The following is a 26,268-nucleotide window of genomic DNA, read 5'->3' as shown; positions in this document are numbered from 1 at the left end:
TTTGTCCTCATTTTATTCATGGTGTTAATTTTAAAAAGGTATTTTAAAAAAAATTAAATCAAGCACTAAAAAACAAAAAACAAATAAGCCTCTCTACGACAAATTTGAACTTAGTGGGGAGGGTGGGGGTAGGGAGGAGGAGGAAATAACTTTTTAAAAGCAGATAGTATCTACAGAATATTGTTTAGTATTTTATAAAAGTCCTGATTGAAGAAAAAAAGTTTCAAGAGAGCGAGTGAGAGGGCACACACTTGCTTTTGGGTTTAAAAAAGAATTGGAAACCCAGAATAAAAACATTCTAATTAATGGTGGCTAGTGAGAGAGAGCTCTCATTTAAACAGTGCACAGTAGTTCTAGAACATCTCATCTGTGTGATCTCAGACGAGCTATCCCCCAAATTAAAGGGATTTGGATCCAAATAATTTCTTCCACCTCCATGGAGAGAAGGGATGAAAACTTGGTCAGTTGGGAAGGGGGTGCACAGAAATGCTTTTACCACCATATTTCTTTCCCGGGCACCCAACTCACAAGTGCTCTAGAAAGTTCAAGGTCAGCGCCTGTGGGAAGGGGTCAACTCCAGGACCAGGACGACAGAGAGGAGCACACTTTCAGGCATTGGCCCACCAGCTACAGGAAGATTCCCCACTTACAGAAGATAATGCTAACTGTATCCCAGCGCAGTCAGTGAAAAGAATTCCATAGATGCCAATGAACATTTTATCAGATCCTAGTACTTCATTAAAGTAAATTGCTTCAGCCCTCTGAATTATCTGGAAACCACGAGGTTCTGGGATTAGCAGGCAGTGGATGAGGAACCCCATGGGAGCATGGCTACATCAGCGCCGGACTGCCATAGCAAGAGGGACAGTCAGACAGGCCCAGGTGTATTCAGAGTGGATGCCTCTGTGTTGCAACAGATCACAAGGAATCAGAGTCCCATGTGTCCACACCAAGGGGCATTGAGGAGGGGAGAGGAAAGAAGTCTTGCCATTTCTCCCATAATTGAGCTACATGAAGGAAATGCTGTGAGTGCAAACTTAATGTTTCCAGTTCTCGCTGCAGATTTAACTTTCCTAGAGCCATTAGAGGTAAAGAGAAGCATGCTAACCTTGAAGCACTGTCGTTGCATAAATCCATCCATCTTTTAGTGTTCACAGAACAGGAGGTATGCAGGTAGAATCTTTATGTAGCTAGAGTGGAGTTGGGCTGGGTGCTTCTTCTTTGTCACAACAGTTCCCAACATTTTTCCACAAAAATAGAAACTTCTTCCTAAGCAATGATACCAATGCAGTATAACAATTAATTAGGGTGCTAGGAAGCTGCACATGAAGATAAGTAGTGTTACAAAAGCAAAAATTCACATGATGAATGAAAAGGCTGAACTTGAATTGTCCATTCCTCTTGGGCATGATTAACAGGGCCATAATGAAAAAAAATAAAAAGGAATACAAGTGAAACAAAGTCAGAACTATCCATTTTCTCCAATAAACCACGTGTGTGAACACATAGATATGCAGTATTTCTATTTTAAAGCCCTTTTGATTTGTGTTATTTTCTTAAGTTTCCTGCTCTTGAAAGGTGCGATAGCAACAGCCCAGGAGAATGAAACTTGTGTTCATCCACAGACAGAATTGGTGATGACAGTACATGTGCCCCAACCATGGCACAGGCTGAGCCTCATCACTCACAGAGCACCCCATCATCGCTCAGCACAAGCTGGGATCTCCTGGCGGACACTGCTAATAAGAATGTCAGTTAAAACCAACTGTTATGATATGCACATTTGTCAACTAAGGATTGGACTCCAAGCACAAACTCATTTCACTGAAAGCCAATCTTGGGTTCAAGTTCCCCTTCTGCCACACTTCCTGTGTGACCTTGAGCAAGCTTATAGATAGGGGGACTGAGAGACAGAGGGTAAGATGGGACTAATAGTTCCTTATAGGGGGGCTGGAAGGATAGTTGAATTAAAAAGATTCAGAGGCAGTTATATACTACAGTAATGGCAGTCATATAGTGTCTGAAGCTCACTGACTCTTTTGGCTGAAGTAGTAGCCATGAGGAAGACTGTCTTCAGAGTGAGGTGGTGCAGGGAGAAGTCTGACAGAGGTTCAAATGGAGGATCCAGGAGTTTCCGAAGAACTAGATTGAGGTCCCAGGCAGCAAGTAGGTTCTCTGAGCAGTGGGTAAGAGTGTAATCCCTTTGAGAAACTTTGAAACCATGAGGGTAAGAAAAGAACAAGCAAGGCTGTACAGGTAGATGGTAAGCTGAGGTAGATGTGTGGTTGACATAATGAAACTGAACAAAAGGCCAGATTGAGTACCTATTGCACTTGAAACAAAGATATGTGGAATCAAGGCCTGGACCAGGTTCAAGCAATGTTGGACTGCCCATTTGAAAGAGGTTCTCTATTTAGATGAGTACATCCTTCTGGATGATGTTTTCCCAGTTTGTACCAGGATTTCCTTAACCTGTAAGGAACGGTCTTTGTCTGTGGCATTTAACCAGTCAGTCACAGTCAGCAACTATGGGTCTAAACGAAGTATCTGGCCATGGTGCTATGCTATCAGGTCCATGTATTCTGAGCTGAACAGATATTTTAGCAGGTGTCAGAACAGTCTCTCTCAGCCAGAACAGAGCTATGAGAATAATGGCTGTCTTTTGATTTTGAAAGGTGCCAAAGAAATCGGGGGATCCATGGAAAAACCTTGGTACCACTGTAGTAGAAGGCCTTTGGTTAATGACCTGGGAGTCATATCCACTCTGGAACAAAGTTCTGGTACTTGGCATTGAAGTCAGTGACTAACAGATTTAGTCACCTGGGTCCACCATCGCAGGAATATCAGATCTACGATGGACTCCTGTAATGTTTGCTGATGAATGGTTACCAACTGTCTAGACAGGGAGTCAGCAACAACCTGGTAGACTTCCAGAAGGTGAAGAGCCATCAGGGTTTTCCTGTGTTAGTGATAGCAGCTTCTGAGCTTGATAGCTTCTGCGGAGGAGAATGTATGCCTCTTTGTCTATTTATATAGTGCACTGCAGAGGTGTTGGCCATCATGTTCTACACTGTGGAGTTTTGAAGAATGGGTAGGAATGCCATACAGGCTAGTCTGATTGTTCTGTGCTCCAGGACATTGAAGTACTTTGCATTTGTGGGTGGTCCAGGTGGATTGCCTAGATGTTGTCTGTCATAGCCACCCAAGCCCTAGTGGAGCAGACCAAGACAATTCCCAAAGATTTGTACAGGCTTCATACGGCGGTTTGTTTGTTTTTTGTTTTTGGTGACTTTCAATGGTCCTGTCAAATCTGCAGCCTCTAAGAATGAGCCAGGTTGGTCAAGGAGGTGGAATATGGGCATCTCCTGGAACACCTAGGTTTCTTCCATTGCTGATATTCCTGCTGTCAGCCCTGAGAGGGGAAAAAAAGTGTTCTCTGTCTTTGCTGGAGTTGATATTTATAAGACATATCTGAGGTCCTTGGTCTGTTCTGTCATGGGCATCAGTACCAGGACTGGTGCTGGGTTTCCCATGCTACATAGTTGCTCAGAGGCTTTGGCCCACATCCTTCAAATCAATGGGAGTTAGGTGCTTAAACACCTTTGAGGATCTGGGCCTTTGTCCATGGAGGAGTGTGGTCTCATGTCCTCCCCCTAGAAGCCCCCCTTTTGTCTTGGAGATATGTTTATGCTTGACCCAAGTAGGTGCAGGTGTCAAATTTACTACCAGCATTGTTGGAGCAGTCAGTATGGGAGCAAAAGACATCAGTGCCAGAACTATCCATGCCAAGATCATTGGTGTCAGAACTGTCAACACTGATGTAGTTGTTGCCAAGGTCTTGCATGCCTGGGACTTCCCCAGTGTTGAGGTGGTCAACATTGTCCATGCCAACTCTGACTCTATCCTCTTTGTATCCTGCAGGATCAGGCAGCGGAAAGAAGGCAGAGTGGTCAAGGAAACACTGGCCATTGCAGGTTTATCTGGTCTCCTGTGGTCATATCGCTTCTTCTCAGTTCAAAGTGACCTACATGGACTGCTCAAGTAGATGGAGATTAAGCCAAGCATCCTTGGACATGCCGGCCCTGGTGGTGAAGGACTTACTGGCAGAGCACTTTTCTCCTAGGCAGAAGAGTCATTCTATTGTGTCTTTACTTGATGGAGATCAGTCTGTTTCAGGATTTGAACCCTGAGGGTTTGGACTCCACCATGAGGCAAGGAGGATGGTGCAAAGCATGGTTGTACGAGAGTTGTCCAGGGATTGGGGGGGGTGTCAAACAATCAATTTGTTTTTATTTTAAGGAATGTTCATTATGAGAAAAAAGTTTGAAAATAAAATTTCATCAAATAGATTGAAAGAGTACCAGTTTAGGGTCTCTGAACAGACTAAAGAGTTGAACCTTCACTGGGTTATGTCTCTCTGCCACCAGCAATAAAAGGGAATGGAGGGAGGGACACTGCTATCCTTTGCTTTTTGCCATGAGGTGGCACAGGGTGTAAATACAACCCCAATGGGCACTGCTATTAAAAAAAGTACATCCTTTCACATGTGTACTTATAGTGGGATCAACACTGACATATACTCAAAAAAACCCATTATTCTAATATTGACTAAAAGGTATGGTCCACCTTGAATGCTCCCTTAGAATATGTGATAACTACTTATACTAAATTATCTGTTTGATCATATATTTAGCAGTGACACTCTTAATACCTTTCTTAGACCTGAAGAAGAGTACTTTGTAGCTCAAAAACTCATCTCTCACACCAACAGAAGTTGATCCAGTAAAAAATATTACCTCACCTACTTTGTCTGGCCAACTAATTGACTAAACATGCAGAATGTTCAAGAAATCAAATGAGGGAGTTCAGCCAAATGTATTTGTGATGGGTTCCCTCCGGGGTGCCACCTGGAACTGGGGTTCCACTGAGCCCTCCGACTCACCAGCCCAGGCTCCCTCTCAACACTGTGCTGCTGTGACAGGCTATAGACCACTCCCAGTCTGACACTCCCACCAGCATTCACAAAGGCAGGGATGTGTACCTAGCTGCAGTTGTATGTAGGTTTTGGCCAGCCACTGCATGGACCAATAATAGAGAGGCTATAGCCAAAATAACCCCCAGCTCTCCAGCCTAAGGCCCCAGAGCTGTACCATCCTGCCCCGCTCAAAACCCTGACCAGTATGAATTTATTACCCAGTTCGCCTCTCCCTCACTGTGGAGAGGAATATGCAACATGTGTTAATCAATCTGAGATATTTCCCAGACACTTCACTCAAAGGCACACTGGTTTAGATAAAGCAAAAAAACAAGTTTATTAACTACAAAAGATAGATGTTAAGTGATAAGCAATAGCAAACAGGTCAAAGCGGATTACCTAGTAAATAAACAAAACCGTAAACTAAGCCTAAAATACTAGAAAGATTGGATATGAATTAGCAGTTTCTTACCCTGGATGATTATACAAGCAGTCCACCAGGTTTCTATACACAGACTAGAAATCCCTTAGCTTGGGACCAGCACTTCCCCCACTTCAGTCTTTTTTTCTCAGGTGTCCCCAGACACACACACCTTATATAGCCTTAACATATGGTGGGTACCTTTGTTCCAAAAATAGTTCCCAGCCCAGTTTGTGGGAAAATACAGGTAACCAAAATAGAGTTCAGTGTCATGTCATCTGATCACATGCCCTTGCTGAGTCATAGCAGCCATTACTTACAGGCTGTCCAGAGTGTTCTAGTCATTCACAACACTAATGTACTGTGTCTAAATATGAATATTTGAACATAGGCCAAGTGTTACATTGGTGGCAATGTAAAATGGGCAGAGACAAAGGAGTTCTTTAATGGAAAGATCAATCCTATTTTTAGAAGTTCTGTTCATTCACAGAATTTGAACTGTTCATGTCATGCCTAACTAGAGCTGGACACAATTTTTTGGATTAAACTTTTTGTTTTGCCAAAAAAAATGCCAATTTTGGTTGACCAAAGCATTTCACAAATTCATGTCAAGTTTGCTGAGTGGTTTTTTGGTTGAAATCTCAACGTTTCAATTTCAAATAACTTTTTTTTAAAATGTAACCTCAACTTTATTTGAAAAAAGTGTTTAAAAACCTCAAAAACAAAAAATGTCATTTGACCCAAAATATGCATGTGGGTTTGCTTTTGGGTTTTTCCCTCCAATTTTTCAGTTTGACTAGCAAACTAAAAAAAAAAATCAGTTATTTGCACACCTCTACTCCTACTCTAACAAAAGTATACAGTAAGTGGCCCAAGTACTCCGAAATTCAGAAATCTGAGATAACTTCAAATATTTCCCAAACTGAAATCGCATATGTTGCGAATGTTGCTAGTGCTGTTGATGCTGCTGTTTTTGGAGCTCCGCTGTTAGCTGCACCAGTGTAGCTTGCTATTGTTGATTCAGCACACCTCAATGTTACTCGTACAGAAAGACCACAGGTCAGTTCAGTGGTGAAGGCACTTGGCCAGGTGTAGTCTCAACAAAGCACAGTATTAGTGCCCCGCATACCAAGCTAACACGTTTGCCCATTCAAGGTATCAGCTCAATCAGTATATTGCTGTCCCATAGGCCAATGCAAAGTTGCCCCTCCTATGTCTTATCCTTTTATACATTAATACAAAAGTTATGTATTACATTCCAGATGTTGTTAGTTACCACTCATACCTTGTACCTACTAGTTCGAACAAAGAAAAGGAGTACTAGTGGCACCTTAGAGACTAACCAATTTATTTGAGCATAAGTTCAAAACATCCTCATCCATTATCCAGTCATTCCCTCCTTATAATATGAGGGGTCTATGTGTTCACGTAGATACTTAAAGAGGTCTGTGTGTTCCTGTACCATCCTCTCTGGTCCAGAATGTGCTTGCTTGGTTAGCTGATTCCTAGATGTTACTATTCTGACAAAGCCAGCTTTGGTTCACTTGCCTTTGGTTCATTCTGTTAGCTATGCAAAGGGCTCTAGTAAGGCCTATACCATGCTGAATACCAGCAATTCTAAGTAGCCCAGAATTGTGTAGATAAATTCCTAGGTCTCTCAATTAATGGAGCACGCACACATACTACACAAAGTTTATTATGGGCCAGGAGGTAAATTAATGACCAGATATATGATGGCAGTCAGATAAAAATTTTACAGACTTTTTTCAGCTATGAGCATTTCTCACAGATGTGCCTGGTATTGATATAGTAAAATAATAGTGAATTAACTGAAGTAATATGTTTTGCAAAAAATTACACTTTTTTTCAAGGTGTCATATTACCAGGATTTCTAATTGCTAACCAGGAAAAAGTTTAGTTCAATATTTAGTATCTGATTTTTTTAAATGTAGATTTATCATCTGTATTCAAAGAGTGGTTGCTTAGATATAATTCCCTTGTATGCAATGATAATGGAGATTATATAGAAAAAAACCTGTAGAAAATCTGGTAACCATATGGTTACTAAGTAAATTGGTCAGCACAGGAAAGAGTCATTGCATCTCATTCACTGATGAGGACTAATTAGATCACCCATTATAATACAAATGCATGACTTGGGTTTGATTTTTGCCACCTGCAACACAGAACTGAAAAACCATATACTGGTCTAGATGTCACATTCTACATATTGCATCAGTAATATCTGACTAGTTACTAATTCACTGAGATTTGAGGGATTGTCAAAAATAGTGCCTTCATATAGTGAACTGTAAACTCAGATTTAACTCACCAGTTTGTTCCTAAATATTTTTTATGTTAAGTGTGTTGTATTGTCAAAACAGTTATGTTCAATCCCATGTAAAAAATATTACTACATGTTTCCATGTAACACCGATCACTCAAACCTAAATATTTGATGCAATATTTCACAGTTTTGGTTTTAACATCAGTTTTGAATTCCCTAAACTAATAACTGAATCTTTAAAACTCACAAAACAAAACAGTTATCCGAGCAGAAAACATCATAAAAGCTCTTTCTAGTTGGGAATAAAGCTTTATTAACTACAAATGTTCAAACATGCTGGATGTACTTACCATAATACCTATGGGCTTACACTATTACTATATTCTTGAACAATTCCCTAAGTGAAAATATATAATTTAGTATAACCAAGTCTTTTCAAATATTCTGTTTTATAAGTTTGTCAGTACCTATCAGCTCTAGATAAATTCTTAACTGGAAATGTCTCCTTTTTTCTTAAAAGAAAAGGATATAAACAAATTCAGAATTGTTACACGAGTAGTTAATTGAACATACTAAAGAAAAAAGCTTAGTGTCTTTAAAATTCTGTCTCTAACTTTACTATAGAAGGGTAATTTTATTATATAGTTGGTATCCTTGTCTCACAGCAGAAAGTGAATGGGGATAAGGACAGAACTTCTACATAGAATTTCCCTTTTAGTGTCTTTGAACCCCCTTCTATTAACTTAACCCAAAATTTTGCTGGAGTGAAGCTTAGTTTACATGAATGTTCATGAACAGGAAATTTCAGGCTGAGATATCTCCAACAACAAAATGAAAATTGCTTTGCAAAACAAATTTTGTTTCAGGTAGAAGAGGAAGTAATTTATAAAAGTTAGATCATCCATTCAGAAAATAAAGACTATGTCCTTTTTGATATCCCAAACCTGAATATTGACTCAAATGGCAAAGGAATTATTTGTTGTGAATTGTTTGTCCAAGCTCATCACTTACTGTTCTTTCTAAACACAGTTCTTCCACATTTGTGTTCTAGTCCAGTGCCCATTGAAGACAATGGAGCTTTCCAATATCTTCAGTGTACTTTGGGTTATATCCTAACAAAGAATTTTCAGACTGGAGAAAAGTGAATCAAATTTCTGTGACTATAGTGTATAATGTCACAAATGTCGTTTGTGACATTAGTGCAAGATTAAGCAGAGGAAGAAGGTTCTTACTCAAACAACCACATCTGAAACAATTGTAAGGGAAATTACTAAAAGACAACTGCCAAATATATTTGGTTTTATACCTACGTGTTCACTTTAAAATTTTTGCTCCAAACTGAATCTCCCTCTTTAAATTGACTCATCAGAGAAAGAAGATAACCTCAGAAGAGTCAGATAAAACAGTGAAATATCAATGGGTTCATATATAATTGAAAATGTTGCCTTGGAAAATGTATTCCTTTCTAGTTCAGTTCATGGTTGGAAATATACAAAGTGATTCATTTTTGTTTTAAAATACATGCAATAATAAACTCCAACTTTGCATATTTAATAAACTACCTACCAAATGATTACGTATGTTTTATATGTTTATATGTTACATATGATTATATATGTTTTATAGTGTATGGATCTTCTAAAAATAGCGTATGGATCTTCTAAAAATTAAGAAATAAAGAAATGCCCGTCTCCTTTTCCTATACTCCCAAATCTCCTATGAAAGGATAACCCATAGGTCATAGCAAAGGCTCTGGTTAAAGATTAAAGGCTTGGATAGGGGCAGCCTTTTCTCGGGGACACAGATAATGGCAATAAGGTTGAATTGCTATGGACACGTTATAGCCGGATAATTTCCCGGAGATATTAAAGTTGCAGCCTAGTTAAACCACATTCCTAGTATTTTGTCTTTTGTCCTGCACTATCTGGAAGAACATGTGAGAGCAGAATTTGTCCCACTGTGCTCACATCTATGAATCTCCATGGTTGAGTCTTTCACTCATAATTCTGTCATGTCATTGACTAAGGACTCTGGTACATGAAGAGTCACATATAAAAGAAGATTTTTCAAATCTGCTCAAGCAATTTGTCTTCCTCGATAATACAAGACAACTGTCAACTGTGAACTCTCTCAGTTTTTGCCAGAGTAGAAAGGACACAGCAGTGGTGTTTCTTATTGATCTCTAAAGGAGCCTCTGATTTAAAGACTGGAGTGACTGAGGCAGATTTGGGAAACATCTGGTACATATCTAATACCAAAAGACTGATTACACAATGCAGGAACAGGTGGTGCAAAAAAGTATTAAGTCAATTTTAATAATGAGAGGTCAATACCTTCAGCTCCTCTTTTTCCTTTCCACAAGTGCTAATAAATTCCTATCAACAGGTGCGGATCTAGGATATATAATTATATAGCTCACACTCACAGGCCCACAGAGACTTATTTTAATGTTAAGGACATTCCTGGAAAAGATCTAGTGGTTGAAATGTCATCCCTGACTTCCTCCCTTTTAGTGTATGTTATATTTAAGGTCACTATTGTTTATGGGTATGAGGTTGAAAAAGATACTACCCACTCCTTAGGTATTATTAATTCTCAGGAAGAAAAATCTCTTCTGGATTTAGTTCAGTGATTCTTATTGTTTGGTATTTTCCAGTTTTCACTGCACAATATCGGATTGGAGTTCTTTCTGCCCCTCCCTTCCTCCATTATGAGCTCTGTGTTCGTTTTGTTTGTTTTCATTCCTTCCTTTGCAATAGGAATTAAGGGCTCAATTCTGCAAGGTGCTGGTGAGCACTATGGCTCTCGTCCTTCAAAGCCCTTAAATGCGTGCTCAACTTTAAATATGTGAGTAGTTGCATTGTCTTGAATGGGGCTATTCAGGTTCTTAATGTGCTTAAGTGTTTTTTTTTTTCTGGATTAGGACCAGTCTAATCAGTGCCTGCAGGATTGTGCCCTAAAAATCCAATGAGAAGGACTGGTAACCAACCTCTGTGCAAATGTCTCCTCCCTCCATTCCAGAGTGAAAAGGCCATATCATACCATAGATTATGGCTCCAGGGTTTTGGCTACTGTGCTGAAGCTCCAGACAGAACAATGTTTTATATCTTAGAGTTCTTAATGTTTCTGCAGTCCTTTGAATGTAGAGGAATTTATGTATTTCTATTTTGTCTTTTTCAGACATTTTAGGAAATATGTTTTAAAGTGTGATTAAAGAGAGTTAACACAAATGGTACGTGATGAATAAACACGGCAAAGCTAGTTTATAACTATAAAAAGTGCAGCTTTCCTACTACTCTTTGATGTGGGAGTGTAAGTAATGTAGAGATAGAGTAGGCTGCTGAGCACTAAGTGGGTGCAGCTAAGTGGCTAGCTTAATGGACAGCATTTTTACCTAAGGCTCTGAGGTCAGTGAAAGTTATCAGAGCTATTATCCCCTGCAGCTTTCCAGTGTGTACTCTTTATTTTATATATAAGACAGTCCTCATTATTTTTTTCTTTGACTCACACATCCTAAGCTGTTACTAGTTGATTAGCTGAATATCTGGGTCGGAGAGACTATTTATTCTGAGTGCCCATGCACAAATTGCACAGATTGTCACAACCCTTAAATCCTATTTGCAGTCCACCTGCTGATGCGGCACTCTCTTTTCTTTTGCTCAGAATCCTGATAAGCAACCATCATTACTTAAGAGACTCGAGACCGAATTATCACAATATCACCCAAATTTGTCATCTATAAATATAGATGTTGAGATGATTAAACACATTAGCAATTTTCAGTGGATCTTTAATTCCATCATTCATAATTTTTATTTAATGAAACGCTTTCTTCTGAAACTTATTAAAATGTTGCTAAAAATCTTTTATAAATTGCCTTGATGACTATGTTTATACAAATAATATACATAATGATATGCTTTTACATTCTGTATTAGAAATATACATTGGTTCCTCATGTTATAAAATGTTACATGTCACTCAAAGACTCATGACTGAGATTTTCTTTTGACATTAGGGGAGCTGCAGGAATTCAAGCATGGACTTACCTCATTCTGGGCCTCAACCAGCTCCCATTAAAAACAATGGAAAGACACCCATGCTGTCAGTGGAGTTGGACCAGACCATCCGTAAATGTGGAACAGAGCATATCAAGGTGATCCTCACCCCTCCAAGCAAATTTAAGGACATTAGCCATTCAAGAGGACATAAGGGCCAGATTCTCAGCTGAAATAAATTGGTGAAACTTCACTGAAGTAAAAGGAGCTCTGCTGACCTTTTCCAGCCAAGGATCCGGCCCAGGGGTGGCCAAACCGTGGCTCGCAAGCCATATGTGGCTTTTTTACAGTTAAAGTGCGGCTCACAAAGCACTTCCCCCTCATTCTCCACCTACCAGATTGGGGGTGGGGTGAAAGCTCAGGACCTCTGCCTTGCAGCGAGGTGGTGGGATAGAAGCTTCTGCCCAGCGGAGAGGGGGAGATCGGGGCTTCAGGTGTAGGTACATCCCAGCTCTCGAACTTCTGAAGATTGTCGTAAGTGGCTCGGAGATCAGTAAGTTTGGCCACTATTCTAGGCCTGTCTTAAAGGCAACTCCACTCTTCCTTCTAGTTTAATTATTTACACTTTATAAACCCTATTTCCCCTCTCCTCCACTTGGCTGTAATTTTCACCTCAGCTTTCAGTTTGTTGCCTCACAGTACAGTAAGGTTTACTATTAGAGATGCACACTGGCCTTGAGCCAATGCCTACAACTAAGCTATTTGAAACATAAGAATGGACATACTGGATCAGACCAATGATCCATCTAGCTCAGTGTTCTGTCTTTGATAGTGACCAGTGCCAGAAGCTTCTGGCAGTTGGAAGTTTAGGGACACACAAAGCATAGGATTGCATCCCGGACTATCTTGGCTAATAGCCATTGATGGACTTATGCTCCATAAACTTATCTAATTCTCTTTTTTTCCCCAGTTATACTTTTAGCCTTAATAACATCCTCTGGAAATGAGTTTCACAGGTTGACTGAAGTGTGTGAAGAGGTACTTCCTTTTGTTTGTTTTAAACCTGCTATTAATTTCACCAGGTGACTCCTAGTTCTTGTATTATATAAAGGGGTAAATAACACTTTCCTATTCACTTTTTCCACACCTCATGATTTTATAGACCTCTATCATAACCCCCTGTCATAAATATAAAGGGAAGGGTAAACCCCTTTGAAATCCCTCCTGGCCAGGGGAAAGCTCCTCTCACCTGTAAAGGGTTAAGAAGCTAAAGGTAACCTCGCTGGCACCTGACCAAAATGACCAATGAGGAGACAAGATACTTTCAAAAGCTGGGAGGAGGGAGAGAAACAAAGGGTCTGGGTCTGTCTGTATGCTGGTTTCTGCCAGGGATAGATCAGGAATGGAGCCTTAGAACTTTTAGTAAGTAATCTAGCTAGGTATGTGTTAGATTATGATTTCTTTAAATGGCTGAGAAAAGAATTGTGCTGAATAGAATAACTATTTCTGTCTGTGTATCTTTTTTGTAACTTAAGGTTTTGCCTAGAGGGGTTCTCTATGTTTTTGAATCTAATTACCCTGTAAGATATCTACCATTCTGATTTTACAGGGGGGATTTCTTTATTTCTATTTACTTCTATTTTTTATTAAAAGTCTTCTTGTAAAACACTGAATGCTTTTTCATTGTTCTCAGATCCAAGGGTTTGGGTTTGTGGTCACCTATGCAAATTGGTGAGGCTTTTTATCCAACATTTCCCAGGAAAGGGGGGGTGCAAGTGTTGGGAGGATTGTTCATTGTTCTTAAGATCCAAGGGTCTGGGTCTGTAGTCACCTAGGCAAATTGGTGAGGCTTTTTACCAAACCTTGTCCAGGAAGTGGGGTGCAAGGTTTTGGGAAGTATTTTGGGGGGAAGGACGTGTCCAAACAGCTCTTCCCCAGTAACCAGTATTAGTTTGGTGGTGGTAGCGGCCAGTCCAAGGATAACGGGTGTAATATTTTGTACCTTGGGGAAGTTTTGACCTAAGCTGGTAAAGATAAGCTTAGGAGGTTTTTCATGCAGGTCCCCACATCTGTACCCTAGAGTTCAGAGTGGGGGAGGAACCTTGACACCCCCTTTAGTTGTCTCTTTTCTAAGCTGAATAGTCTCTGTATTTGTAACGGCTCCTGTGGAAGAAGTTCCATCCCACTATACCAGAAGAAGCCACACAGAGAATTTCACACATTTTTTCTACATAGAGAATATCAGCATATTTGTTGATCCTCGAGTTCTAAGATGATGCAAAAAAAGGTTCTTATTCATTAATTACATTTTCAAATCTCCAGCTAATTCTCTCTAAAGCAATGATTAATCTGATCTTATATCAAGCCTTCTTTCACAGATCTTGTGTTTGTAGGTGTGAAAATACACAGTGAAGATTGAAAAGTTTCTAGCCAGGCAAGCTTTTTAGAAAAGTCTCTGTGAATTATGTACAAGTGACCAGGACAAGCAGTGTTTTGAAATTAAATTACAACAGGCCGTTTGATTTAGCCAAACAAAAGAACACTTAACTGAAAAGTTTTCAAGATGTGCTTAGTTCCTTTCACAACAGGTGGCAGGTTTTTATATGTCTTGCTCTGACAACCCAGACCTCACTTTCAACCCAGACCTCCGAAAGCTGATCCTATACACACTTAGAAGACAAATATCCTTAACTGCAGGCTAAAACAGAACCAGGGTAAAGCAGGTGTACAATGCTGCTGGTGTTGCTTCACTGCTGTCATGATTTATTCACGATACATGATTTGTAGCAGATGAGGTAATTCTCCACAATTTACTGTGCAACAGTATATTTTGATATGAATGGGCTTGGATTATGTGACAATTTAGTTTTTGTTATGGCATCTTTTAAAGTATTTTTAATCTTTATCTTAGAAAAAAATATTTTGTTACTGGAACAATTTTAAGTAGTTGAGTACTCAATCACCACCTTATCATCAGCTCTGCTTGCCATTCTCTGCTTACAGAATGGCAGGGCCTTCCCGTAATTTTGAGGTAACATAGAAATAGTACAGCCAAAGGAGGGATGAAAGCTGAAGTGGGCTGAAGTCCAAAGTGGGAACTTTGTCTGGGGTGGGAAACAATATTGTCTGAGGTGGAAAACAACAAATAAATAATATCCAAATGATAAGCTGCTGGTGGGAAGAAAGTAGATAAAAGGAAAGTGTTTTCTTAGGCAAAGAAATTCTTTTATCAAACAGAGTACAGGAACGTGTATATAGAGCAGGAGATTTAAAAAAATATATTGTAATGAACTATTTCAGGTACATATGTACTAATGCCCTCTAAGTGGACAAAATCAGAACTGCTTAACTGTGTGTCACAGGTTCTATATTGTTAACAGCTAAAGATTTTCATTAGGTTAATATGGTAGAAGCATCTTTGTTTTCTAAAGTAGATGAATCTGGGCTTTCTTCCTGCTTTTGTCAGGATGTTATGAATGACCGTCATGCAAAGCATAGAGATGACTGTGAAGTCCTTGGTGGCCATAGATCTGTAGTTACAACTAGAAGTAGATTTTTATAAGGAAAAGGATGCTTTAACATACATAAAACTGTTCTGCTACTGTTGGGAAGGGAAAGACAGGGACAAAAGGAAAAGCTCCTGCTCCCCACAGTGACACAGTGTTAAAATATCCTTCCATCACCAAGGTTGGATGAGAAAATTTTTCTGTTGCTGTAGGACCTCGTTAACATCAGGACCAGAGGTGAAATTCTAGGAAAACATGAATGTTGTCATGGTAAAGAGTGGCTATATAAATACTGCCTGGGCCAGCAACATCAGCAAAAGCAAAAAATTAACTGTGAAACTGAGGCAAAAGCATTCCTTTCTGAAAGAATTACACCCCAAGTAAGGCAGAAGGAGAGCACTGCACCCGAGAGCTTTGTGTCTTTTACTGGGGGGGGTAGTGGTGGAGTTGCAATGACACTGGGGTTCTAGATAGAATGTTGGGCCATCAAATGGATTGGGGATGGGGAAGTAATTGGGTGAGAAAGAGAAGACTCTCTGTAGTGTAAATTTACAGGAATAAGCTATACCAATATATCTATCTATCTCAGTATAACTATGTCCAAACAAGAGAGTTGTACTTCATTACCTATTTCTATACCAGTATAATTAGAGTAGTACAAAAACTGTCTGTAGACCAGCCCTCAGCCCTTTGGCCTTATATGAGTAGACATTTTGGATGTCTACACTGAAAACACACTAAGTACATCCTGAGAGAGTGCCCCTCTCTAATTATTCATAACTAATCAATTAAGTGTATATCTTCTGTAGAAAATATTTATTAAAAAGGGTCTTAAAACTAAAAAGACAACCTGGTTAGACAAGAGATATCCAGCTGTGCTAAATGAATTTGTGATTGAATTCACTGAAATTTTATAAGTGTTTCCTTGGGGTTTTGAGTTCAGAAGATATCCTTGAGGATTGGAACATAACTTTATCATTTAAAAAGTCTAAAAAGCCGTGTTTGTGTTACAAGCATGGGCATGATTCAGATTCAGAAATATACTACAAAATTACATACAAGCAGTTAGGTTTATTTCTTAACTCTCAGGATAAAATTTTAATAACTATTTTCAAGGGGCCAACGGTGGGAATAGTTGGAAAAGTAGAGTTTGATTAATGACAGCCATCATGGTTCCAGGAAGAGGAGATTGTGTATAAGTTTTTGGAATTCTTTGAGGATATGATTGACATGGTAGATTAGAGGGATTCACTGGATATTATATAGTTAGATTTTCAGAAGGAATTTGATAAATTGTGAACACAGGTTAGTATAAAAAGTAATGCAATCAGAGAATGTCTTTTATATAAGTTGTCACTATAGAATAACTCAGCATGAGTTATAGGGCCAGAAAACAAATAGCCTTATTAAATATTTTTTCCCCAGGAAGAACAATTTTTCCTTTTACTAGTGTGATGTTTTTCTTGCTGAGAACAAACCTTCTTCTGTGCCTTTGCCTATGCCTGGAATGACATCACAATTAAAATCTATGAAGATGTCTCCCACTCCTCCCACAAAAGAGTCACTTGTTCCATGATATGTTCCAGTTATAATATAGCTAATGACCATCCAATAATCCCTATTTTTATTGTAACTAGATTGGATTGTGCTATACAGTTCCAACTTGACCCTCAACGGACAGTGGATTCCTCTCAGTGGAATTTTGTCTGCACTCTCATGGTTCATAATAGGCATATCCCCTTTTATTACTTTCTGTAGCTTTTAGAAGAAACATTGCTCTGGTCAATGCTATGTCCCCGAGCAACTGTAATAAGGGTTTATCAATGTTCATATCTCCTGGGGTGTGATTAATTATGTCATTTTATTTGCCTGTGATTGGGCCTTTCTTCCCACAAATGGTAAGTTGGCAGAGGTACTTTCTAACCTGCAGAGCGTTTTTCTTTATTGACTCAGGCACTACATCTGTAACCACAGTTTATTTTGTGGTCAGTCTCTTTGTATAAATAATGCTCATCAGCCTCTGTCTTAAGTGAGTCTTCTTTATGCCCATAAAAAATAATCCCTAAGGACCTCTCATAGAAGGTTACTAAAATGGTAGGTTTCAGAATAGCAGCCGTGTTAGTCTGTATTCGCAAAAAGAAAAGGAGTACTTGTGGCACCTTAGAGACTAACCAATTTATTTGAGCATAAGCTTTCGATGAAGTGAGCTATAGCTCATGAAAGCTTATGCTCAAATAAATTGGTTAGTCTCTAAGGTGCCACAAGTACTCCTTTTCTTTTTACTAAAATGGTAGGTAATGGAAAGCTTTTTCAGACAGCCTAGAAGCGTAAAGACATTTCTCTTTCCATTTATTTACTCATAGGAAACATATCATTTGGCTGGAAATTGTGATTTTGATACATAATTTTAAAGCATCTTTGTTAAATTATCCCCATTTCACCAGGTTCCTGTGGAAAACATAAGGCTTTGAGCATTGCAAATGACATTTTCCTCACAAGTTTTGCTCAAGTCTTTGAACCTATCATATGCTTCAAATTCTTCCTTCTTTGTCATTAAATTTGAAATTTTTCATATTTCCATAAGTGACTATATTTACCCTTTCTATTATTCTCTTTAACCTGGAAACCTTTTCACTAGTATTTCAGTTTCTCTAAGCTCTCTTTTATGGTTCCATCCTTTTTCCCAGAGTTCTTTATGTTTTCCCTTGCTCAATAAATAAATCAGTTTAACTGGCTTTTAGTTCAGATTCATCTCTCTCTCTCTCTCTCTCTCTCTCTCTCTCTCTCTCTCTCTCTCTATATATATATATATATATCCACTATGAGAAACAGTGAAAAGATGCCATGACTCACTCTAGAACGTTCTGCATATCAACTGAAATACATGATAGGGGTTCCTATACCAGGCAGGGAAACCCCTCTACATTTAAAGGTGTAGTCCACAGAAAACAGAGTCACAAAATAGCCTTTCAGTTACATAACAACATTCAACATACATTATTTATGACCTAATATTTCAAAAATGTCCACAAAATGTGGGTGCCTCAATTGCAGATAAGCTGAGCAACCAAAAACGAGGAACCCCCAAATACTTGCCATTTTTAAAAATTTAGGATGAAAATATTTCTTTATTATATAGTGTACAATATTAGTCAACTTAGAATAGATACAGTGAATTAAAGATCCAGAGAAATGTTCTCCAGTCAATTATCTAAGATGAAAAGATATCTCGGGAAAATAGAAAAACATATAATGTAGGAAATGAAAAACAATTAAAGGAGTTAAAATAATTGTATTTTGCATAAGGGGAAAATGGAGATATGGGATAAATTACTAAGATGGGCCACTGGAGCAAACAATATGAGTTCAAGACAGTAATAGTGGGATTTCAAGTAGAGTTATGAGAAAACCTGCCTGGTGAGTAAGTGCCAGATTTTAAAAAAAAAATTATAATCACAAATTTTGTGAACCTAGGGAGAGGTTAATTAAGGCCAGTAGAAACAAAATTCAAGCGAGAAAGATTAAGCCTGTTACAATGTCTTTCTCACCTTCCTGGAAATTAGAGAAGAAATAGAGACAAAAGGAAAGCAGGAGGAGGGTAGGTCGTGCAGATAGTGGGTCAGCAGCACATTGTTTCTCCATTGTCCCATAAAAGGTCTCTCATGTTAATCCACTTTTCAACAATCTCTAAATGATACAACCTGCATGAGGCATTTGCAGAAGCATCTGCAAGTGAAAACCTATTGACCTGCAATTTCTTCTAGTGTGGAGCTGGAGTTGATTTTTAACTGCAAGTTAGTGACTAGTAAACACATTATGACTAAGTACCGTAGTATTGTTAGTCGTATTATGCTGCATGTGACCATTAATGTTTTCTCTCTTTCTTTCTTTTTCTTATTCTGGGAGTTTAAGTTCATCCTTCAGTTTTGTGGGGGGAAAAAGAAGCAGCAGCAAAGTTGGGCTGAATGTGGAAAATCAAAGAATAGACACTAATTTTGTAAATTCCTGTATTCCTATGTTCCTCATCTACAAGGAATGATCTGAAAGAGAAACGCCATTCATTGAAGTATTATTTTCAAGGGTTATACTTCCAGGAATGGCCAAAACTCACTGTCTCACTAGGAGGTTAGTTAGACAAAATACCCAAACTATTGACAGGCTTTTGAATATGTTTGGTTTTGGTGACACTGAACCTATTAGGCTCATCTCCGACACTGAGAATGTTCCACTGACTCTAATCCTTTCCCACATGATGCTCAGTGTAAAAGGATGGCAGACTTCACATGAACCCTGGCCTATTCTGGTGTCATCTAAGACTCAAACATGAAAACACAGCATTAAGGTTTGAGTTAATTACTATTAAGTCATGATGGCAGATATGTCCAATTAGCTCCAACCAGTTTATAAAATGGCGGGGGGTCTGCTTTCTCTATTGCAGATGGAGGGGGGGGGGGAGTAAGAGAGACTCAGCCTATTTATTCCCCCATTAAATTACTCGTAGAGTTGGCTTCCTTATGCAAGTCTTGGTTGCAGATAATTTTGAATGGAATTTTTGGGGTACAAAGGCTAACAAAAGCTTTGTAGATCCATGCACCATGCTAGCTGCAAAGACAGTATGCCTTCTTCTCCACTCCTTTACACCAGTTGTGTAATCGTATTTTTCTGTTGACTTCACTGGAGTAATGAAGTGGAGATTTGGGCTCAGTGGTGTTTTACTCTACTAACAGTGCAGGAAGAGTAAGGAAGGACCTAACTTTGATTGTTTTCAGTGGTAACACTGGCTTTCTCTCAATAAGATCAGGACTGGTGGTATCGTCCTATGCCCTGTGGAGTTCAGAGAGGAAATCTGCCTGCCAGTGCTTCTCCCATCCCCACGGTGGTATAGTTCTGCCTGGCTCTTTACTCTAGGCTGTGCCTAACAAGCATGATCTAACCCAAAATAATTTTGAATCTCAAATTTAATTCTCTCCAGCCTGAAAAAGAAACAACAAAATCATGGTTAATCAGATGCTGTCAGTTCCGTAAGTGCCTCCATAGTGACTGACTGAGTTATCTTACATTTCAGGCAGAAACTCTGCTGTTTAGGGTCCTATGACTTTCTTTGTAGCTAAATGGAATAATATGGGGATGAAAAGGTAACTTCATTCTTCATGATGAGCCTCTTACAAACACAATAAAAAGCCAGACAAATGGTGGATTTAGTTGATAGCTTAAATAGATTGCTCACCAGAGTGGCAGCATTGGTCACTGTCGTGATGATATTGTTAGTCTTTTGATAGTTGGTGTTTCCTTTAATGCCCCAGCTCCTGGAATCATGAATACAGAAGAAACTCAGTTTTCATTTTAAAAATAAGTTTTCTAAAGACTCAAAAATCAGAAGGCAAAAACAAAGTATCCCCAATTTTATTATTTTCCAAACCATGTCATTTTAAAGCCAATCTTGTGATGTCGGGAGGCCTGACTCATGATTTTGAATGGTCAAGGTTGACAATACTGCAGCTTACATTTTTCAAATGCTTTTTTCCAGCTTTCTTGTAATAATGGCAAAGGTAAAAAGGGGCAAGTGATAAAATTAGTATGAATGAAGCCTTTTAAAAAAGATCTCCCAAAACAAGGGAGTTAGGTAAAGAGATAACATAAAGTCTTTATGACAATTTGATTAATTTTTAAGCTGAAAAAGGACACCAGAGACTTCTGATCATAACTTTCTTTATTTCATCACTTGCCCCTTTTCTTTTGTATCGAAAGCCATCTGTAGGCCAACCAATTTGGGGGGTGGGGGAGGAGGGAGAAGTCTTGCTTTCTATACAAAAGATGGCTTTTCTATACAAAAGAAAAGGGGCAAGTGATGAAATAAAGAAAGTTATGATCAGAAGTCTCTGGTGTCCTTTTTCAGCTTAAAAATTAATCAAATTGTCATAAAGACTTTATGCTATCTCTTTACCTAACTCCCTTGTTTTGGGAGATCTTTTTTAAAAGGCTTCATTCATACTAATTTTATCCTTGCCAGTTTTTCTTTGCCCCATAATATCTCAGATACAATGCAGTACAAGGAAATTTCCACTAGCCAATTTGATTAGTCATAGCCTCATCATTGCTAGCTGTACTATTTGTTATGATCTGGAATTTATTCCTGTTCTAGTTTATGCATGCATTGATTTGCTTTGAAAATCCTGAACAAGGTTTACCTTTGGGTTTTTTTTTTATATACTGTAAGAAAAGGAGAGGCCTGGACATATGTATGGATAATAGACCTGGTCTAATTATCCCAGCCTGATCCACTCAAGTAGGGCAAATCAACTGTAAATCCAGCTTAACTAGCTCCTTTAGCATTCCACTTCTGTAAGACAAAACCCTAGGTGGAGGCAATATAACAGCTTTATGTCACACCAGCATAGGGCCGTATCACAATAGTTCCTGTGGCCCGGCAACCCCAAGATGTTGAAATGGTTTCTTTGTTACCATATTACTAGGGCCCTACCAAATTCACGGTCCATTCTGGTGAATTTCAAGGTCAGAGGATTTAAAAAATCATAAATGTCATGATTTCAGCAATTTAAATCTGAAATTTCACAGTGTTGTAATTGTAGGGGTCCTGACGCAAAAAGAAATTGTGGGAAGGGGTCACAAGGTTATTGTAGGGGGGTTGCGGTGCTGCTACCCTTACTTCTGCCCTGCTGCTGGCGGTGGTGCTGCCTTCAGAGCTGGGCAGCTGGAGAGCAGCGGCTGCTGGCCCGGAGCCCAGCTGTGAAGGCAGAGCCAACGCCAGCAGCAGGGCAGAAGTAAGGGTGGCCTGGTATTGTATTGCCACCCTTCTGTGCTGCTGCTGGCGGGACACTGCCTTCAGAGCTGGGTGACTGGCCAACAGCCGCCCCTCTCCGGCCGCTCAGCTCTGAAGGCAGCGCAGAAGTAAGGGTGGCAATACCGTGGGCCCCCTAAAATAACCATGTACATTGGTCACACTGGACAGTCTCTACGTAAAAGAATAAATGGACACAAATCAGATGTCAAGAATTATAACATTCAAAAACCAGTCGGAGAACACTTCAATCTCTCTGGTCACTCGACTACAGACCTAAAAGTTGCAATATTACAACAAAAAGACTTCAAAAACAGACTCCAACGAGAGACTGCTGAATTGGAATTAATTTGCAAACTGGATACAATTAACTTAGGCTTGAATAGAGACTGGGAGTGGATGGGTCATTACACAAAGTAAAACTATTTCCCCATGTATATTCCCGCCCCCCCCCCGCCCCACCGTTCCTCAGACGTTCTTGTCAACTGCTGGAAATGGCCCACCTTGATTATCACTACAAAAGGTTTTCTTCCCCCTCCTCCCCCCGCTCTCCTGCTGGTATTAGCTCATCTTAAGTGATCACTCTCCTTACAGAGTGTATAGTAACACTCATTGTTTCATGTTCTCTGTGTATATAAATCTCCCCACTGTATTTTCCACTGAATGCATCCGATGAAGTGAGCTGTAGCTCACGAAAGCTCATGATCAAATAAATTTGTTAGTCTCTAAGGTGCCACAAGTACTCCTTTTCTTTTTGCGAATACAGACTAAGACGGCTGCTACTCTGAAACCTAAAATAACCTTGTGACCACCCTGCAACTCCCTTTTGGGTCAGGACCCCCAATTTGAGAAATGCTGCTCTCCCCTATATAATATAGGGCGAAAGCACACAAAAGACCAGATTTCACAGTCCATGAGGCGTTTTTCATGGCCGTGAATTTGGTGGAGTCATACATAACACACACCAAACTAATATCTAATTTGCTGTCCATTATCCCCACAACTCCCTTTCAGAATTACTGCTCCTCAGGGCTTTTCTTCCTCTTGAATGTATAGTACATGGTTCAAATTACTCTTCCTCTGATATATTAGCGTGCATTTTTCCAGGAAAAATCTCATGTTCTCATGTTCAGTCCATGTTTCTAATCTCTCTATGTTCCTTGGTACTAATTTCTTTGTCTTAACCCGAGTTCACAGCACCTCCCCATTTAATATCATCTGCAAATTTCAATAACATGCTGGTAGCTCATTCTTCCAGATCATTAATGAAGATATTAAATAACATGGCGTCCTAAACTAATCTTTACAGTATCCCATTAGACTTCTCCCTCCTCCCCCACCCCCCAAATTGGTTGGCCTACAGATGGCTTTCTGTACAAAAGAAAAGCCACTTGACAATTTGTACAGTAGCTCACCATTTATCTGTTCAATGCCCACATGCTGTGTTTTGATTCAAGATCAATAGAGGCTGCACTACTATAGATGGCTATCACTGGTTTTATGTCATTCATCAGACTATAAAAAGTGATGCTTCCTTCAAGATAATGTTGACTATTTTAACTGCTTGTTATTTGCAAGGGAATTACTGCAATAGGCAGGGTTAGGTACATTTATCTCCACCTACAGAAAACTTAGTTTATTAATGTACTGTGTTTCTGCCACTCTTTCTTAATTTAACCAGCTATCTATCCATATGATAATAAACCAGAGAGGGATGAACATAATTAGTCTGGAAAGCATATTTATAGATAAGGGCCCAATTCTGTTGTCAGCAGGTGCAATTCCAATGACAATAATGAAGTCATGCCATCTTACACCAATTCTGAACTTGTCCCAAGGATTTTAGGCTCACCCTCTTTGTCTTTATTCATAATTTTTTAGACCTATCTTTTTAAATATCTCATTTATTTTGTTCAAGGAAAAGGCAAAAAGAGCATTAAATAATACAACCTTAAATAAAACAGCATTAACTGGCCAGGTGTGCACACATTGACTTTAACCCAGTGAGACACTGCAGCTGGAACCTCTAAGCACTCCCAGAATCCTACTATTAATCTTGCTACTAATAAATTAGACTAGACTATCCAACTTCACATGCTGAATTCAGAGCTGATTTATACCCCCAACAGCCCAGTGAGCTCCAATGGGGTTTCTTGGAAGTAAGTCTGCACAGAATTTGAACCACAAAGGTCAACTGTAAGGATGAAATGTTGACCACATTGAAGTCAATGTCAAAACTCCTATCCTCTTCAATGGGGTCAGAATATCACCCGAGATCTCGTGCCAGAATTTTAGCCTGTGTTAAAGAGAAAATGAATTAACTGTCAGATTCCAGACAGATGAACATAAAGCAAGCTAATGTCTAGCCTGAAAACCAGCCACAGGATAACATCACCACTACACCCCACTCTGTGCATCAAGAGAACCTTCTGTTCATCATTAAAGCTATGAAGGTGCCACTTGATACCTACAATCCCATCATCTACTAGCCTCCTGAAAATTGGTTCAAAGCAGACTGCCCCACTGCTTAAGAACAATCCATTTTACATGAAGGAAGATGACCAATCCTACTGCAATGTTACCCTGATTCTTAATTAGTTAGTAGCCTCTCCTGCATGTATGACTGTTTTGTACTCAAGCCATTTCTTACATTTTGAAGAAAACACCAGTGGCTTATGGCATTGGTCCAAGGTAAACAAAATGCAGGAAACTGAATGAAAAATTCTCACTAGCAATGAAAACACAGGAGAGGAAATTGAGCTTTTCAAAAAAGCAAAATATTTCATTTTCACTTCACTTTTTCTTAGAAACAGACGGGTGTTTTGCAACTGAATAAATGCTAGAAAAACTGGAATATTTGATATGGAATTTTTCAGGAAAAATGTGCCCTGTTTTTTGTCACAGAAATTCAGATTTTGTCAACAAGCTCTTGCAAAGCAAATGCTAATGATTTTACATAGCTCCAACCTCAAGCTACCCCAGCCACAACATAAGTTAGAACAGCCTAGAGGCTGCATTAGTTTCTGACAGCTGCCCATGGTCTCTAAAGGACTAAATGCTAGCTGTGAATTGGCAGGGTGAAGATGTGCTCTGCCCCCAACTTGTCCCCTGTGCTGTGGGTAGGTGTTTGGTTGATATAAGCTCTAGCTCTGTCAGTTTATAGCAGCTGAGATTTCCCTGCCACAGGAGAAATTCTCAGCTGGGAAGCAGCAACCAGATTTCAGGTTCTTTTAGGGTATGTCTACACTACGGAATAAGGTCGAATTTATAAAAGTCGTTTTTTTAGAAATCGGTTTTATATATTCGAGTGTGTGTGTCCCCACAGAAAATGCTCTAAGTGCATTAAGTGCATTAACTCGGCGGAGTGCTTCCACAGTACCGAGGCTAGAGTCGACTTCCGGAGCATTGCACTGTGGATAGCTATCCCACAGTTCCCGCAGTCTCCGCTGCCCATTGGAATTCTGGGTTGAGATCCCAATGCCTGATGGGGCTAAAACATTGTCGCGGGTGGTTCTGGGTACATATCGTCAGGCCCCCCTTCCCTCCCTCCCTCTGTGAAAGCAAGGGCAGACAATCATTTTGCGCCTTTTTTCCTGAGTTACCTGTGCAGACGCCATACCACGGCAAGCATGGAGCCCGCTCAGGTAACCGTCACCCTATGTCTCCTGGGTGCTGGCAGACGCGGTACGGCATTGCTACACAGTAGCAGCAACCCCTTGCCTTGTGGCAGCAGACGGTACAATACGACTGGTAGCCGTCATCGTCATGTCCGAGGTGCTCCTGGCCACGTCGGCTGGGAGCGCCTGGGCAGACATGGGCGCAGGGACTAAATTTGGAGTGACTTGACCAGGCCATTCTCTTTAGTCCTGCAGTCAGTCCTATTGAACCGTCTTATGGTGAGCAGGCAGGCGATATGGATTGCTAGCAGTCGTACTGTACCATCTTCTGCCAGGCAGGCAAGAGATGAGGATGGCTAGCAGTCGTATTGTACCATCTTCTGCCGGGCAGGCAAGAGATGAGGATGGCTAGCAGTCGTACTGTACCATCTTCTGCCGAGCAGCCATGAGATGTGGATGGCATGCAGTCCTTCTGCACCGTCTGCTGCCAGCCAAAGATGTAAAAGATAGATGGAGTGGGTCAAAACAAGAAATAGACCAGATTTGTTTTGTACTCATTTGCCTCCTCCCCTGTCTAGGGGACTCATTCCTCTAGGTCACACTGCAGTCACTCACAGAGAAGGTGCAGCGAGGTAAATCTAGCCATGTATCAATCAGAGGCCAGA

The 26,268-nt window shown here is 39.8% G+C and overlaps 1 long non-coding RNA gene across 1 annotated transcript in view; it reads right to left on the bottom strand.

The window, feature by feature from the left end:
- LOC140917283 (uncharacterized) overlaps positions 1 to 20,495 on the bottom strand; it is a 67,597-nt gene extending 47,102 nt beyond the window's left edge. The window contains exon 1 of the long non-coding RNA XR_012160781.1: positions 20,415 to 20,495. This is a non-coding gene — a long non-coding RNA (uncharacterized LOC140917283). The remainder of the gene's footprint in view (positions 1 to 20,414) is intronic.
- Positions 20,496 to 26,268: the final 5,773 nt, after the last annotated feature.

This window comes from Lepidochelys kempii, chromosome 9 (assembly GCF_965140285.1).
Source record: "Lepidochelys kempii isolate rLepKem1 chromosome 9, rLepKem1.hap1, whole genome shotgun sequence".
NCBI classification, from domain to species: domain Eukaryota; kingdom Metazoa; phylum Chordata; order Testudines; family Cheloniidae; genus Lepidochelys; species Lepidochelys kempii.
Note: the sequence above shows the minus strand (reverse complement) of the source record. Positions and strands in the feature narration are given on the sequence as shown.